The sequence below is a fragment of the Ostrea edulis genome, chromosome 4 (genome assembly GCF_947568905.1).
Source record: "Ostrea edulis chromosome 4, xbOstEdul1.1, whole genome shotgun sequence".
NCBI lineage: Eukaryota > Metazoa > Mollusca > Bivalvia > Ostreida > Ostreidae > Ostrea > Ostrea edulis.
The window spans coordinates 80206655-80216707 of NC_079167.1; the positions used below are offsets into that span (position 1 = coordinate 80206655).

Genomic DNA, 10053 nt, shown 5'->3' on the forward strand with positions numbered 1-10053 from the left:
TTAAAGATTGTTCAAATGAAGGGCCATACCCTGTTCAAAGGGGAGATAATCACAAAAATGCCAAAATAGGGAGGATCATTTAAAAATCTTCTGATGAAGAACCACTGGGCCAGAAAAGCTGGAATTTACATGACAGCTTCTTGACATAGTGCAGGTTAAAGTTGGTTAAAATCATGACCCCCGGGGATAGGATGTGGTCATAATAGGGGATCAAATTTTTACATACAAATTTATATGGAAAATCTTTGAAAACTTCTCCTCAGTCAAGAACCACTGGGCTAGGAAAGTATAAATTTACATGAAAGCTTCCTGACATAGTGCAAATTCAAGTTTGAAAACAATTGTGGCCCCGGGGGTAGGTTTGGACCACAATAGGATCAAAGTTTTACATGTGAATATATAGGGAAAATCTTTAAAATTGGGCCAAGGTGACTCGGGTGAGTAATGTGGCCCTTGGGCCTATTGTAGCCATGAAATACGTTTCCATGTATGACAATCACACATGATATCCCAACGTATCGGTATGTGTACATATCAACATTTTACCGCCGGTTACGTCCCTTGTCCAACATTATGCGGTGAAAAAATCTTGTTTCCTTAAGTTGGCCTTTGTAATTTTCCGATCTGTAGGTTTGACATACTTCTTTATCAATCGCAGTCGGCTACATACATACGGCGTAGTACACTATAATGTCCGAGGGTGGGGCAACCCATACACGTATTTTAAACTGACCTCAACATTGCAGAGACATATATAGCATGTCTGCACATTGTAATCGCTTACATTTGTTAGGGTAAAGAACTCACCTTTGGCTCACCACGTAATGGCGGATAATTAAGATACAAGTTCATAGGTGTGTTGCAAGGGGATGAAATGCATTGGAATATTGTAGAGCAAGTCGACCCAGCTCGATTTTGGCAGAACCTTCATTTCACCATTTCAAGTTTTCTCTCGGCGATTTAAAGTCATATTCGAGAAGAGAGAAAAAAACCAACAGCTCTGTTTTCTGAATTGAACCTTATTAATGTATTTCTGAAAAACAAAAACAACAAAACAGTCTATCATCCTGTCTTGATATTTCACAGAAATGTTGACAATAAATGTTTCCGTAGTTGACACGTTTTAGGTCGAATATAAATTTTCACATGCTAATCAAAAGCGCGTGAGCAATGAAATGAAGATTTCCCTTAGGAATTGTTTTCGTAACAGGAAAGGAAAAAAAAATACATGGAATGAAATTAACCTATACGGTATCTTTATTATCGATTGTTTTCGATGTTGTATAGCTATTAAAACCAGGGTCATACGGTCATGCACTGGCAAAGAAAGAAAACAACTGTTATATCTATTCTATCAGCTCATGTATAAGAAACATTTATATGGTATACTATTGAAACAAAATGGATAAAACATGTTAAAACACTGTTGATAGTGGCTAAAGTAATATGGATTTTTTAAACTGTACAAAACAAAAGATAGCTTATGAATTCTCTAAAACGAAAATTATACGATCAATTTCTGCAACAATGGTTGTCAGAATGAAATATGTTATTTCAGAAAAGGCCATGTTTACAACTTATTTACAAAGTTTGAATGTAAATGTCAAATCTATATTTTTTTCAGATTTGATTTCAATATTTGTAGACTTTCAGAATTTAGAACGATAAATCGCTGCTTTATACCATATAGAAACTGGGAGATCGTGTACTGTCTCCCAAAAACACAGTTAAATGTATTTTGTGTCGGTCTAAAAAAGCGACGAATTTCATTGGTAATTTTAAAAAGAATTTCGAAAATTGTACTTGTCGTTGATATTTCATGAAAAATATATTTCACAATTTATTTTCTTCAAAGAAATTCTATTTGATAACCGAAGTTTTCAATCCTTCAGGTTGATTATGATTAACTAATTAGGCCTATATTCTTTGATATCAACTTATTGTGATTATTTATTTTACTAGGTCATGTTTATTGACTTGGGAGAGTAAATTGTCTTTTACTAGGAATAAATGAAAACCTCTCAGCTTTAAATTGTATCTTACAGAATTTTAAACATGGGTACCACGATTCACTCAACAGGTACGACCTAATCGTAATTTTGAAGGACAGTTAAGGGGACTCTCTACATATGGACTTTTATAATTTGTGTTTTCTCGAGATACGTGTAAGCATTATTGCGATATTGTAATCCAGGAAATTCCATTATCCCAAGTCAAGGGTAGCGGAGCGGATCAGAAACCCTTGACTTGGGAAGATGGGAAATTCGAGACATTAGTATACACCTATTTACTGGCTATGAGGACAATAGCACCTTTATTGTCCCCCAAGACAGCAACTATTTCCCAAGGCGCGTTGTCCCCCAAGACAGCAACTATTTCCCGAGGCGCATTGTACCCCAAGACAGCATCTATTTCCCGAGGCGCAGCCGAGGGAAATAGTTGCTGTCGAGGATGACAATAAACTTGCTATTGTCCGAATAGTCAGCAAATAGGTTTACTTGTCAGACATACCAAAGTGAACTAAACTAACATTCGGCATTAGCCTAGATAGAATCGACAGAGGTGATCCGAGTGGTAAACTAATTAGTCTCGTGCAACCAGACGCTCTGCTTTTTCCGTAAATATCCGAAGAGCAGAGATTTACGGAGACAGCCGAGTGTCTGGTTGAACGAGACTATAAACTAATTAGAGTTATCAGACTTTGACGTCACAGAAAAGAAAACACTGGAAAATATAGCATCCGGTAAAAAGTTTCGAGACCATTTCCCAAGGGTGAGATAGTTCAGAAATTATTTCATGGCTAGCGTTTTCCAGAAGAAATAGCAAATTTATTCACCTAACATTTATATAGCAAAAACATTCTGAGGTATAATAATACTGTAATACTTTATATACCATAAGTTATTTATCCATTGTAGGGGATTATTGATGTTCGGACGCGATCCATTTTGTGTGTGTGACGAACTAGGCCTAGAAGGTAAAAATGTATCAAGCTGGGTACACATGCGCATTCATGTGATATTTCAGGAACGATAACCAGTGTATTGTACACGCCCCATTACAGAAAGTACAACAAAATAAATACGTTTTTTAAAGTTTATTTTTCAGAATTTTGAAATGTTTTTCACACAATTATAAACATTATATGTGTGCAGAAGTTTATTAAAAACAATAACTATGATTTTAAATCATTATATTTTTTCATGTATTATTTTGTAATACACCCTTTAAGAAATTGATAATGTTTAACTTATAAAGTCTGCTGTTTGCCCTAGCAAATCATACTTACCTGGTGCAGGGGATACCATGATCAGCAAGGCGGTTCCCCCAGATCGAGGCCTTACCATTGCACTCCGGTTTGGCTGAAGTTTGCGATAACCCCAAATGCGGGTTACTCGGGCACGTAATTTTTTAGTGTAGGGGTCTGCGTTCGCGCTAACCCCTGATTCTAAATAAATATCAATTATTCCCATTACGACTAGCTTGACCTCTTAGAAACTGCATGAAGTGACGTACAATCTTTATCTGGCCTGTTTTAAAATATGTTGTTGTTATTTTAAGTTAACAAGTATAAGTAGGTCGAGGTCTCTATGACATGAAATCCGTTGTAAGGCCAACTGACTTGATTTCTTCCACGTTTAATAGCCCTTTGCGGTATGTTAGCTAGGGATGTGATTTTTTCCTCTTCTCGGAGGAAATCCTCTGATTTGCTTAATTTTCGAAAAAGTGAAACACTCTAGATTTAATCTAAAGTGGCAGAAAATGACATTTTTTCCCGGTAGAGTTGGGTGTTTTCCTCTCTTTTTGACCAGTTTTCCTCTGATTTCTGAGGAATTCAGTCACATCCCTGCTTAGCCCAGGAAATGGTCTTCATTTTATGAACAGAAAGAAATCGGTCAATCAGATCGACTTTTCTAATGATTTATCTTCTGATTAATGAAAATCATTTCAATAAAATGCTCAAATTTCCAGGTAATACAATGATTTTTGAAAATGATGTATAAGGTGTAAACTATTTTTATCCCTTCAGACGTGGCGGATTGTATGCATTGACTTTCTCTTAAACAAATGCATTACGGAAATAAACAAAAGGAAATAATAATAAAGATAGATTTTTCAAAAATCATCTTGAATATATATATATATATATATATATATATATATATACATTACAAACATGACTGCTCTTCTAGAAAACATTTTTTAATGAACATGAGGGACTAGCAAATATTTTTTCTGTAAACAGCAATTGGGGGCATGCTAGACTTGATTTACATTTAACGAAGGAATATTAAATGTTTATTTCAGCAACAAAATTAATGCTAGCCACATTCAAATGTAGTGGGTCATAGCTTAGATATATATCTAATTATAATTAACAAAAACTAACACCATCGGAGTTTTTTCTATAGATTATTGTTTTTGTGGTACACAACACGTATAGGTACCCATCAGATACTTATTTCAGTATACTCTACTATTCAATATGTTCCTTAAAATAAAAGTTCACTTTACGAAAACACCCAGTGCCTTCTATCCAGTTTATAAGTTTAATATGCATGCTCTCTTTTTAATTTAATCATATTTAAAAATGGAATCATGACTTTACACAATATTGGACCCAAGTGGTCCTCGAACGTTAATCGATAATTTAGCTAAATTAGTTGTGGGAATTGTGACAAACAGTCCCATTTGTTAAATATTCTATTAGGCTCTGACCAACATCGCAGTGTGCAAACTTTAACTTTACCAATCGCTCACACAATCATTCACATTTTTCACTCGTGTAATATACCACAAAAGTAGGATGATCTTGTGCAACAGAATGCTTACTAGTATATAACCCTTTGTTCTTATGAATTACTCAAGAAAACACGTGTGGAGAAAGCCCACTCAGAATCCGATATGTTATTCGTCGAGTATACTGACCCCTTCCCCCTGGCATAGCAGAGTTATTGGTACGTTTCCTATAAATTAGCAACATAGGATATCACATTTTCTGTGTAGGGTTGGTGTGATAAAGTAAATATTTTCTTTTCTTTCTGAAAGATTAGATTGTGAACTCTCTGAAAAGGACATTCAAAAAGTTATTTCTGTTGCCATGGCCACAATAACTGAGTAATACTGAGGAAATTCATCTTGCAAGCTATACATGTATTTTAAGCTTCTTCTACTATACACAATCATGTAATAAAATGATAAAATCAGAGTAATGTTATCAAATATGGAAAATGTTGTGGGGGCACTTTTTTGTTACATGACACAGTTGCCATGGATATAGTGGCCAATTTGTATAATGTTTGTGTTCTCATACTTCTGTTGATATTTTGTAAACTTGAGACAAACTCAAGTCCAACAACTGTTCAGTTTATCTTAAAGCAATACAAGCTTTTCTTTAACGCGTCCCCGTCTTAACAATCGGTAATGTTTTCCAAAAGTTAACTATCTTTTCAGTTACTGTAATACAAGCAATTGTATGCACTTTTATAACCTCAACTTCATTCTGATTTTGACTTTTCACACAATTACATGCATATGACTATGACACAGTATCAACGGATGCAGAATATTGATGCGATATCAAAACTTTCTCAAAAATTCAATACAATTTATTCCTTATATCAAAAACAATGTGATATATACCGTATATTTTAATGATAAGTTTCCTTTCTTATTTGTTGATTTTCCCTATTGAATGTTATAACTCTTATTTCTAGACTTTAAACACATCTTTCACTTAGTCTATCGGAGATGCGTAAAAATGTGTATCTGACATTTAACAGGCAACCTATACACCAGAATACATGTACGGTAATGATAAATAAACAACCTTCCAAATTATTTTCCAACCTGACAGAACAGCTTCAGAATATAGTAATGTGAACATTTGTACATTTTTGGATTTTCTACTTTTGCGGGTTTCAATATACTCCGAGCTACAGGTTTGATCATCAGAAAAAAGGCAGACTGCAGCGGCGTAACTTGGGGAAGATAAATATGGAAACAGAAAGGGCAGGGGTTTTGGGGGCCGCCCTAAGGCCCCCAATGGGTCCAGGACAAAGCCCGGGGTGGGGGTGGGGGCAGGAGGCGAAGCCCCCGGAAGCTGGTACAATTTAGACAATTAAGAAAGGTATTTTCAAAGTCTCCAATACACATTTTCTTTAATTTTAAACACATGCACATGGGGTAAGGACATCGCAACTTCCTTCAATTAAAAAAAACACCGATTATCCATTAGTTTTACTTTTTAATTTTGAGACGTTTTTACTCTTATAACAACTAAATTAAAGGCATAGGGTCTATCTTTTATCTCATAAATGATATCACAATATTTTGCAAGAACAACTAAAAAAAAAAGACACACCAAATTTGTAGTGTTGATTATGAGTTTCTATAGTTGCAGCACATTGAAATTGAAGTCATTTTAACGTTTTAGCCCTTTATAAAAATTTTGTCTGGAGGACAATATATTAAACTGGTACCCCGCTGATTGGTGGCTACACACAAACACAAGAGATGCGAAGTCAACAGGGTACCAGTGTAGGCAAATGAGAACAGGGAATTATTTTGTAATTACTATCGTATCCAATGTGTTTTTTAAACATTTTGTGATTTTCTAGTTATGATCTTAAATTTCACCACCTTTTTGGAACATGCAAAATTTCATCAATATCTTAGACCCTATGCCTTTAAATGTGTTTTTGAATTCCGTGAAAGCTTAATTAAAACTACTAAAATTCGATGTATCTAAAATGAAAGAAGATACAATCGAATTTTAATAGTTTTAGATAATGCTTTGACAGAGTTCAGAAACACATTAGTTGTCATAACTAGAGTAAATAACGTCTAAAAAAAAAACAACTTGCAGTTAATCTAATTGATAATTATAAAAATATAGTCAAATTACGTCGCAACTGAATGCTTTAAATATACATGTATATACCCGGAGCCCGAAACAGATAAAGATGCAATCATTCAGCATTTTCGACCAAATATTTATTTCTGTTTTTATGTTATTTAAAATCTAATATTCATTTTAATTTGACTTTAAATTATTTCAATTTTTACCGCAACAATGTGGAAGCACATGCTTCCGTGCTTCATAGGAAGCTACGCCACTGGTCTGATTGAAGTCGGATCTTTGATCCGCTCCGGTAATGATGTATATATAGTGACATATCATTACGAGATCAGAGATCTGATTTTAATCAGATTGGATAAAAAGAAATATTCGGTGCTTGGAACATATCAATGTTCAGGTATAATTACATAAAATTTATTATCACGTCCAGATATTTCAACAAACTGGATATTCAATCATTGCCATTATGCTTTGTATCTAAATATCAGTTTCATTTGCGGATCAAAACGAGAAATAGCATGATATAGATTTTCTAGGTGATCTATAGGTAACTGGAAGCGCGGATTGTGGATGAATGTAACGGAATTAACTTGTAAAGAAGTACTATTACTTCTAAATAGTATTCCTTCACATGGGGCGTTTAGTTGGACGTCTAGACAAATCAAAATATTTTACACCTTCTATTCACTAATTTCAAAAATCGTATTTCCTGGAAATTTGAGCATTTCATTGATATGATTTTCAGTTATCAGGCGATAATCATTAGAGGAGTCGATTTGATTGCCCGATTTTTTTCTGTTCATGAAGACCAACATATCCTGGGAGTAACAATGATACCGACACACCGCCAAGGGCTAGAAAACGTGGAAGATATCAAGTCAGTTGTCCTTAACGGATTTCATGTCATGCAGAGCTGGACCTACTTATACTTGTTACTTAAAATAACACCACCAAAATATTTCAAAACATGTCTGATGAAGATTGTATGTCACTGCATGCAGTTTTCAGGAAGACCTCATATCAATCGTTACGAGGATAAACTAATATTTATATTGAATCAGGGGTTAGCGCGAACGCAGACCCCTACACTAAAAAATTACGTGCCCGAGTAACCCGCATTTGGGGTTATCGCAAACTTCAGCCAAACCGGAGTGCAATGGTAAGGCCTCGATCTGGGGGAACCGCCTTGCTGATCATGGTATCCCCTGCACCAGGTAAGTATGATTTGCTAGGGCAAACAGCAGAGTTTATAATTTAAACATTGTTAATATTTTCAAGGGTGCATTACAAAATCATATAAGATAAAAATAATTCATATAGAAATGATTCTTTAAATTTTCAGTAAACTTTTGCACAAATATAATGTTTATAATCGTCTGAAAAAGTTTTCAAAATTCTGAAAAATAAATAAGTTTTTAAATGCTTTTATGTTGTTGTACTGTCTCTAATGGGGCGTTTACAATGCACTGGTTATCTTTCTTGAAATATCACATGATTGCGCATGTGTGCCTAGCTTGTTACCTTGTACCATTCGCTAAAATGATTGACCGTGTCCTAATATCAATAATCCCTAATGAATGGGATAATACAAACATGCTTAATGTGACGCATGGTACATGTATATCTCGTATTACAGTACTAATATCTCGAATTCCCTGGATTACAATAACGCATTAAGTCTCATAAACTGTCCTTCAAAATTACGATTAGGGCGTACCTGTTGAGTGAATCGTGGTACCCTCTGTTTAAAATTCTGTAAGATACAATATAAAGCTGTACTCTCGCAAGTCAATGAACATAAGGAAATGCATAAATAATCACAATAAGTTGATATAATATCACAGAATATAATTGGCTAATTAACCTGAGGGATGGAAAACCTCATTCAGGCGTGTAGCTGCCTTTAAGCAAGTATATGTGCATCATTTACGAAAGAGAGAGAGATGCCGTTAGAATACTTGTGCGTAAAAATAACTGCATTATATAATTCCGGTTGATAATTTAATCCCGCCGTAGAATGTCTGAAATATTGCGAAAATGGCGTTAAACCATAATCAATCAATCAATCAATAATAGAATTTAATCAGCATCATATTGTTCATTCAATCAAATTTAAAGTCCTTTTTTTAATTTCGGATTATTACCACAATGTTTACTATCACTTTGATATGTATCGTATCACATTTAGTAGACGGATTAGGGTATTCTTTGTTATCAGTAACATTTACCACAATCTAATTAAAATCCGATCTTCTCTAACCGTTGAAAGATCTGATTTTAATTAGATTGCATTTACCATACACACCATGCAGTTGAAAACAACGAAAACAATTCGTAGAGCGAATGTAAAGTCAGTCCTAGTACACACAGTGAGTTGACATAATAAAACACTATTATAAAATAATTTTGTGAATTCTTTTAGGTTTGGAAATTGACAAGAAGTCCTGTTTCAATGCACAAAAATAAGTGTAATAGGTAAAACCCAGGAGCTGCCGAGGGCTTCGTCCCCTGGGCCCCCACCAGGGTTTTGCCCTGGATTCACTGGGGGCCTGAAGGCGGCCCACAGATCCCTTACCATGCCTTGCGAACACTTCATTTTCTTTCTGGCTACGCGCCTGTCATAAATCAAATTGAATTTCTTAGAAGAAAATAAATCGTGAAATACCATTTTGTATATTGTGTTGTTGTTTTTTTCTCTCTGTTTTCTTCGTCTTACTTTGACTATCCAGCTTTTCCTCGTCTTACTTTGACTATCCAGCTTTGCTTTATTTTTGTATATTGTTTTTTTGTTTTGTTTTTTTTTCTTTCTGTTTTCTTCGTCTTACTTTGACTATCCAGCTTTTCCTCATCTTACTTTCACTATCCAGCTTTTCCTCGCCTTACTTTGACTATCCAGCTTTGCTTTATTTTTGTATATTGTTTTGGGTTTTTTTTCTATATGTTTTCTTCTGTCTTATTTTGACTATCCAGCTTTTCCTCGTCTTACTTTCACTATCCAGCTTTTCCTCGCCTTACTTTGACTATCCAGCTTTGCTTTATTTTTGTATATTGTTTTTTTTTCTATATGTTTTCTTCTGTCTTATTTTGACTATCCAGCTTTGCTTTATGTATACGTCACACTGAAAATTATAATTTTTTTTTACACATTATTTTATAAATATATGTTAAACCTATGAACTGTATGGCATGGT

The 10053-nt window shown here is 34.5% G+C and overlaps 1 long non-coding RNA gene and 2 other non-coding genes across 5 annotated transcripts in view; 2 read left to right on the forward strand and 1 right to left on the reverse strand.

The window, feature by feature from the left end:
• Positions 1-10053, forward strand: part of LOC125670730 (uncharacterized) — a 42926-nt gene that overhangs the window by 14312 nt on the left and 18561 nt on the right. For 2 of the 3 annotated variants that reach the window (XR_007368377.2, XR_007368375.2), the window contains exon 2: positions 2919-2977. The exons of the other annotated variant lie outside the window; for it this stretch is intronic. This is a non-coding gene — a long non-coding RNA (uncharacterized LOC125670730). The remainder of the gene's footprint in view (positions 1-2918; positions 2978-10053) is intronic. 3 annotated transcript variants of the gene reach the window in all.
• On the forward strand, positions 3282-3445 carry LOC125672477 (U1 spliceosomal RNA). Its single transcript, XR_007369012.1, has one exon. It is a non-coding gene; the product is annotated as a U1 spliceosomal RNA (small nuclear RNA).
• Positions 7921-8084, reverse strand: LOC130054463 (U1 spliceosomal RNA). Its single transcript, XR_008802779.1, has one exon. It is a non-coding gene; the product is annotated as a U1 spliceosomal RNA (small nuclear RNA).